Source organism: Tenrec ecaudatus, chromosome 16 (assembly GCF_050624435.1).
Source record: "Tenrec ecaudatus isolate mTenEca1 chromosome 16, mTenEca1.hap1, whole genome shotgun sequence".
In the NCBI taxonomy this organism is placed as follows: domain Eukaryota; kingdom Metazoa; phylum Chordata; class Mammalia; order Afrosoricida; family Tenrecidae; genus Tenrec; species Tenrec ecaudatus.
Window position 1 is genome coordinate 62,641,217 of NC_134545.1, and position 6,421 is coordinate 62,647,637.

Here is a 6,421-nt window from a genome sequence, read left to right on the forward strand (position 1 = left end):
GGAATCATCACCTACACCGAAGACTCTCCATGAGCACTCGGAGACTGGGGCCCACGAGCTGAGTCTGTGCCTCCTACGTACATACATGTCACTGCTTCTGCTGCTGGCCCTAGACAGGGAAACACCGTCCGGGACCCCGTGAGTGTCCTGTAGCTACACACTTTGACACACCATCTTTGAATTCCTTGTGGAACTTGCGCACAAACCTAAGCCATGGGAGCTGTCAGAAACATGATTTGGGGGCCTTACACATTGTTTCTCTGAGTGGTAAAACCAGGAGGGAGATTTGCTTTGAGAATGATTAGGGCAAAGAATGTACAGATGTGCTTTATACAATTGATGTATGTATATGTATGGACTGTGATAAGAGTTGTATGAGCTCCTAATAAATTGTTTTTAAAAAAAGGTAACCTTACTACCTATTTCAAGTTTTAAAATATAGATGGGGGGAAAAATGAGAATCATTTCTGGCTGCTCAAGGCAGCCAGGACTGATCTGTGGACAAGGTGGTGGCACCTCACGCAGGTGGCAACAGAGGCCTTGGAAGGGGCTCCCCTTGCTGGAGAGAAAGGGGCTGTCTGGCCCCTGCCCTGAGACGAGTAAACAGGTACATGCTGGGTGACCTCAGCTGTACTGGGGCTGGGGAAGCCCCCCTCTGAGGTCCTGGCCCTGTCCTCCTCAGTGGCCCCTCCCCCACAGCAGTCACAGGCAGACTAGTCCTTGAGGGGGGCGAAGAGATGTCTGATAACAGGCACGTTCCAGGACCTCCCAAGCAGCCTCTGGCGGGCGCCGCGGCCCGTGTTGGACCCGTCTGTGTAGTGTGCGGGGAAGCCGAAGATCCTTTCCAGCTCAGTGCACCACAAAACATCTTCTTTGCCATTCATGACAACGGGGGAAAGTTGGTTTTCCCCCTGTCTGATGGAGTTGGCTTGGTGGTTATTGTCTGTACTTTCGTTAACGTTGCTGCCCTATTGAACTCCGAGCTGTCCTGCAGCTCGAGTTGATTATTCTTTGATGTGGTCACGGGCCTACTGTCCGGGGCAGGCTGCCCAGAAGGAGCGGGCTCTGTGAGCAACACGCTTAGATGGCAGTGACCCTCATGGGGTGACACTCTAGGAATCTAGAGATGTCTCTCTTGTCCCCAACCTTCAGGGCCACAACATTCTCAAACATCCAGAAGAAGGGCCGACCATCCCCTCCTGGGGTCGAGTGTAATTCAGCAAGTGGTAGAACTCAAAAAGAGCCGGCCTGGGCCCGCGTGTAAGCCTTTCCGGGCAGGGTTCACATTTGAGAGATCGTTGCGTGGGCTACCCCCAATCACCAAGTCAAAAGGCCCCCCGTTCCTCAATATTTCTCTTTGTGACGCTCCTGACATCATTCACGTATTTGATATTCCCTTCATGCTTAATGGTTCCAACAGCAGTGGACTCTTCACACGCTTCTGAAGCCACCTACTTCTCTATTTTGATGCCCAAATCCTTGAGGACCAGGTACCCTGTTGCAATTCCATTCAACAAAGACAGGACCCGAATGGGCAGCCTTCTTCCTGCGAGAATTGCAGGATACACTTTGGGGTCTTCGTATTTGCGGCCCATGTCGCTGGTGAAGTCGACCTGCAGGCGCACGTTCCAGTCCCGCCTGCGTCGCGGAACGCCGTGGCAGCTCCATGGCTCCTGCAGCTTGGCTTCCTCGGCCGTGCCCATGTCCACCAGCGCCTCCAGGCCGTCCACGCAGAAGCAGCTCGCGGCCCTGGCAGCACACTGTGCAGTAGGACTGGTAGCCGTCGTCGTAGTCCATGTAGAACAGCTCCAGGACCCGATCTCGACAGAGCTGGCAGAGCCCACCCTCAAAAAGAGGGTGGAAGGAGGCTGTGCTTTCCCTTCCTCTGGACAGGCAGCTATCCTCTAAGCTGCTCCTGTTTGTTAACATCTGAATCCATTTGCTCTCCATTCCGATCTTCCTCTCCTCCGGGATCTTTGCCGTTGTTGGAGCAGTTGGTTTTTAGCTGGGTGGCGGGCTGTGGTCTGAGTGGGTGGAGTCATCTCCTGTGCGTTGCTGTGTCTTGTTCTCTTGTTTCCTTGATTTTAATTTTCCTTTGCCTGAGCGACGCACCTTCAGCTTACTAACGACTGGTTGCTTGCTGTTGGGTTTAGGCCCTCCGCGCCAGTGGGCTTGGAGCCTCCAGGGGCCCAATCCAGCATGGGCTTCAGCTGGTCCTCCAAGGAATCTCCAGGGCCTCTGGGAAAGGTCTTGCTGGCTCGAACCCTGGCTTTCTCCAAGGCTTGGTATGCGGCCTTCCTGTACGAGACCAGCTTATTGAAGGTGGGCAGGTTAAAGCGCTGACTGATAGCCCCAGGGCCACCAGTTTGTCTGCAATGACCTCTGAGAATTTGCCATTGCCAAACCGCTGCCCCCAGCGCACGCCAGCGATAGCCTGGCGCTTGGAGGTAACCATCCAGGAGACAACATGGCAGGCCACCAGGAGAAGCCCTTGATCTTTCCCCACACGAGGTCCCCTGTTCCAAATGCCTTCCCATCCTGATACTCCGGGCTGTCCATTCCCTCCCCTCTGCTCCACTTGAGAGGCGTCCAAGTTCTCCAGCTGGCTGTCCTGGACCAAGCTGCATGGGGTGCTGCTGCTCTGCGGAGTCACTTCATCATCTGTGAGGTCGATGGTGAGGTAGGGGCTGCCAGGTGAAGCCCGGGTGTGCCTGCTGACGCTGCGCAGCATCTCAGGGACCTGGTATTCAGGGACTCCACTGGGGACTCCTCCAGTGATTTCTGCCCTGTCAGACTCGGCTGGAGCGGGAGCGGGAGCGCAGAGAGGCCCTTTGCCTCTCCTGTCTGGGGGCACTGCTGTTACTTCCAGTTCGTACTGCTGGGCTTTCCCAAGGATTTCTGGTTTCTCTGAAGAGTTTTGGCATCACTGTGTCGGCACCGTCCTCGTCTTCTTCCTCCCCGTCACCCGTCAGATCCTGAGTATCACAGAGCAGGCTGGAGACCTCCCTCTTAGATAACCTTGAGCTTGATCTTCGGCCTCTGCTCTCCCGGGTGCCGATGGCCTGCAGGATGGGGGGCGAAGGGACATCTTTGGAGTAGGAGGATTGGTCACTGCAGGCCCCCTTGGTGACCATAGAGTCCTCCCACCTGCTGGCCTCCTCTCCGTGGAGCTGGCTAATGTCTCCCTTCATGGTTTCCCTAGCCAAGTGCTCACACCAGCTCCAAATCCTACTTTTCTACCAGATGATGCTAAGTTCCCAGGCTTCAGCCTGGGCGTTGGAGAAATAGGGCGAGTGTCAGCCTGCTGACGGACGGGAGGGAGGCCAGAGGGCGGCTGCGCAGGGCGCTCAGCTGGTCCATCTCTGGCGCCCGCAGCAAGGAGCAAGGCGCGGCGCAGGCGGAGCTGGCAGAGCGAGTGGGTCGGCTGTCCAACCACTTCAATGAGGGTCTTCCTCCGTCCTCTCCCTTTCGACTTTACCAAGCATGATGCCCTTCTCCAGGGACTGGTCCCCACTGATGTTGTTGTTGCTAAGTAACAAAGAATTGGTTCTGACCCGTAGCGAGCCTATCCATGCACAACAGAACAAAAACACTGTTGGGTCCAGTACCAACCTCACCACCGTTCCCATGCCCAAGCCCATTGGGCAGCCACTGTGTCACTCTGTCCCTTTGAGAGCCGCCTTCTTTTTCGATACTTTACCCTCCACTTTACCAAGCACGATGTTCTTCTCCAGGGACTTCTGAAGAAGTCCTTCCTGATAGCATGGCCAAAAGACAGGAGACAAGGTCTCTCCACCCTCGTAGCTCAGGCAAATCCTGGCTGTACTGCTTCCCAGATCCATCTGCTCATCTTTCTGGCCGTCCCGGCATATGCTCACTCCTTGGGCCGCTCTCACAAGCGTATGCGGCGACTGAAAACGCCGGGGTTTGTGTCAAGCACACTTAGTTTTCAAAGTGACATCGTTGTTTGTTATGAGATTAGAAGCCATTTTTAATGAGACTACATGCCCTAGATAGTCTTACAACCCAGAATTGACATACGGCGATTGGAATTTCAGCTTGATCTCTCTTTTTCAATTTTCTAAAACTTGTGGTGAAAAATAACACTCCACAGCATCCACCATCAGACAACGCCACATGAACAACTCAATGACGAGTTCCACTTGTATGTGGGGCTGCCATTATTCAATCATCCCTGACAGTCCACCACCATTAACGTCACATCAATGCCCATCCCCCATCGATTAACTTTTAAATCACCACCATCATCTCTCAGATTAAGCAAAAAACGACTGAGCACACGACATTCAAAAGGAAAGCACAGAGAGGGAAACCTCATGGATAAATTAGAAGCCTTTGTTCTTCACGTATTGTGAAGCCAATGCACTTTCTCACAACATCCCTGAGTCAAAACTCAAACTCAAGCTCACTGCCATGGACTCAATGACGAAGTATAGAGACCTTATAGGACAGGGTAGAACTGCCCTGTGAGTTTCCAAGGCTGTAACTGTTTCTGGGTGCTTCTACTTTCTAGCCCCATCTTTTTCCTGCGAAGAGGCTGGTGGTTTCGAACTGCTGACCTTGTGATTTGCAGCCCAACGTGTAACCGCTAGGCCACCAGCTCAGACATGATAGGGCTGGCTCTCCTAAATGTGGTAATCATCTCATGCTAGTCCCCACAGCAGTCACCACCAATTCAAATGATAGGAGATAAACTCTCTACTTTGGAACTTATGTGAATCTTTAAAGATTTCTGAACTCTTGCAGGGAAAGAGTCAGTAATTTCAATAAAGTGGATCACACCAGAAAAAATATAACATAACTGTGAGAGAGCTTATATAGACAGTTTCCAAGTACAGCGCTGATCTTAAAGGTGATATCTATTTTTCAAAATTGTTACAATAAAGTGGTTACACTTTATTGGCTATAGTTTGTGTACCATGCAATTCAGTGTTTTAAATATATTGAAAGAGAGTCATGAAAGGAATCTACAAGACCAGGTGCCAATAAACAATGACCCAGGGTGAAATGTGGCCAGCTGTCTCTCTTTCCATCTCTTTTAAAATTGTATTTGAACAGTTTGTAAGCTAAAATGTTTTTTTTAATAATTAAATATTAGCTAAGTTGTTACATAATAGTCTCGGTTTTGCCTTTTGGTCTACAAAGTCTCTGCCCCTTTAAGAAAAGATTTGCCCAGGGAGGAGATGAGCCAGTCAGGGTGCAGTGCAGCAACGATGAAACATACAACACTCCTCTAGTTCCTAAATGCTTCCTCTCCATCCACTGTCATGGTCCGAATTCTACCTTACAAATCTAGCTAAACCAGAGGATGTACACTGGTACAGATAGGAACTGGAAACACAGGGAATCCAGGGCAGATGATCCCTTCAGGACCAGTGGTGAAAGTGGCAATATCAGGAGGGTAGAGGGAGAGTGGGTTGGAAAGGGGGAACTGATTACAAGGATCTCCATGTGACCTCCTCCCTGGGGGACGGACAACAGAAAAGTGGGTGAAGGGAGACGTCTGACAGTGCAAGATATGACAAAATAATAATTTCTAAATTATCAAGGGTTCCTGAGGGAGGAGGGAGCGGGGAGGGAGGGGGAAAATGAGAATCTGATGCCAGGGGCTTAAGTGCAGAGCAAAATGTTTTGAGAATGATGAGGGCAATGAATGTACAAATGTGCTTTACACAATTGATGTATGTATGGATTGTGATAGGAGTTGTAGGAGCCCCTAATAAAATGATTTTTAAAATAAAGAAAAGATTTGCTAACAATGGACGGCACAAATGTTTTACACTAGTGAAATGCAGGCAGCTGGCTCACACCCCGCAGCAGCATTGAGAAAGATGCCTGGCCAGTCTGCTTCCCTAAAGACACAGCCAAGAAAACTCCCTGAAACGGCTCCACTCTGTAACGCACAGAGTAGACACGCGTTGAAGTCAACTAACTACGGGGGTTTTCTTTTCCTTTTTGCTATTTAGACAAGAGAGAACGGAACACTCTCTAAGATGGAAATACAATGGGAACCACTAGAAATATAAGGTTTCATAATAACAAAAATAAGAAATAAAATAGAGTTAATAAATTGCCATGAACTACCCAAAGAACAAACAAATTTATCCTGGAAGAAGTGCAGCCAGATTCTCCTTAGAAGCACAGACAGTGAGACCTCGTTTCCCATACTTTGGACATGTTGTCAGTAGTCACCAGTCCTGGGAAAGGACACCGTGGTTGGCAAAGTAGACCAGCAGTGAAAAAGGAAGGTCCTGGCCGAGATGGACTGACACAGAGGCTGCATCAATGGGCCCAAGCATAACCATCGTGCGGATGGGGCAGGACCAGGCCGTGTTCTGTTCTGTTGTACATAGGGGTGTCGCTATGAGTCACAACAAGACTCACAGGCACTTAGCAACAA

The 6,421-nt window shown here is 50.5% G+C and overlaps 1 pseudogene; it reads right to left on the minus strand.

The window, feature by feature from the left end:
- Nucleotides 1-713: 713 nt before the first annotated feature.
- LOC142429240 (DNA (cytosine-5)-methyltransferase 3B pseudogene) lies at nt 714-3,191 on the minus strand (annotated as a pseudogene).
- Nucleotides 3,192-6,421: the final 3,230 nt, after the last annotated feature.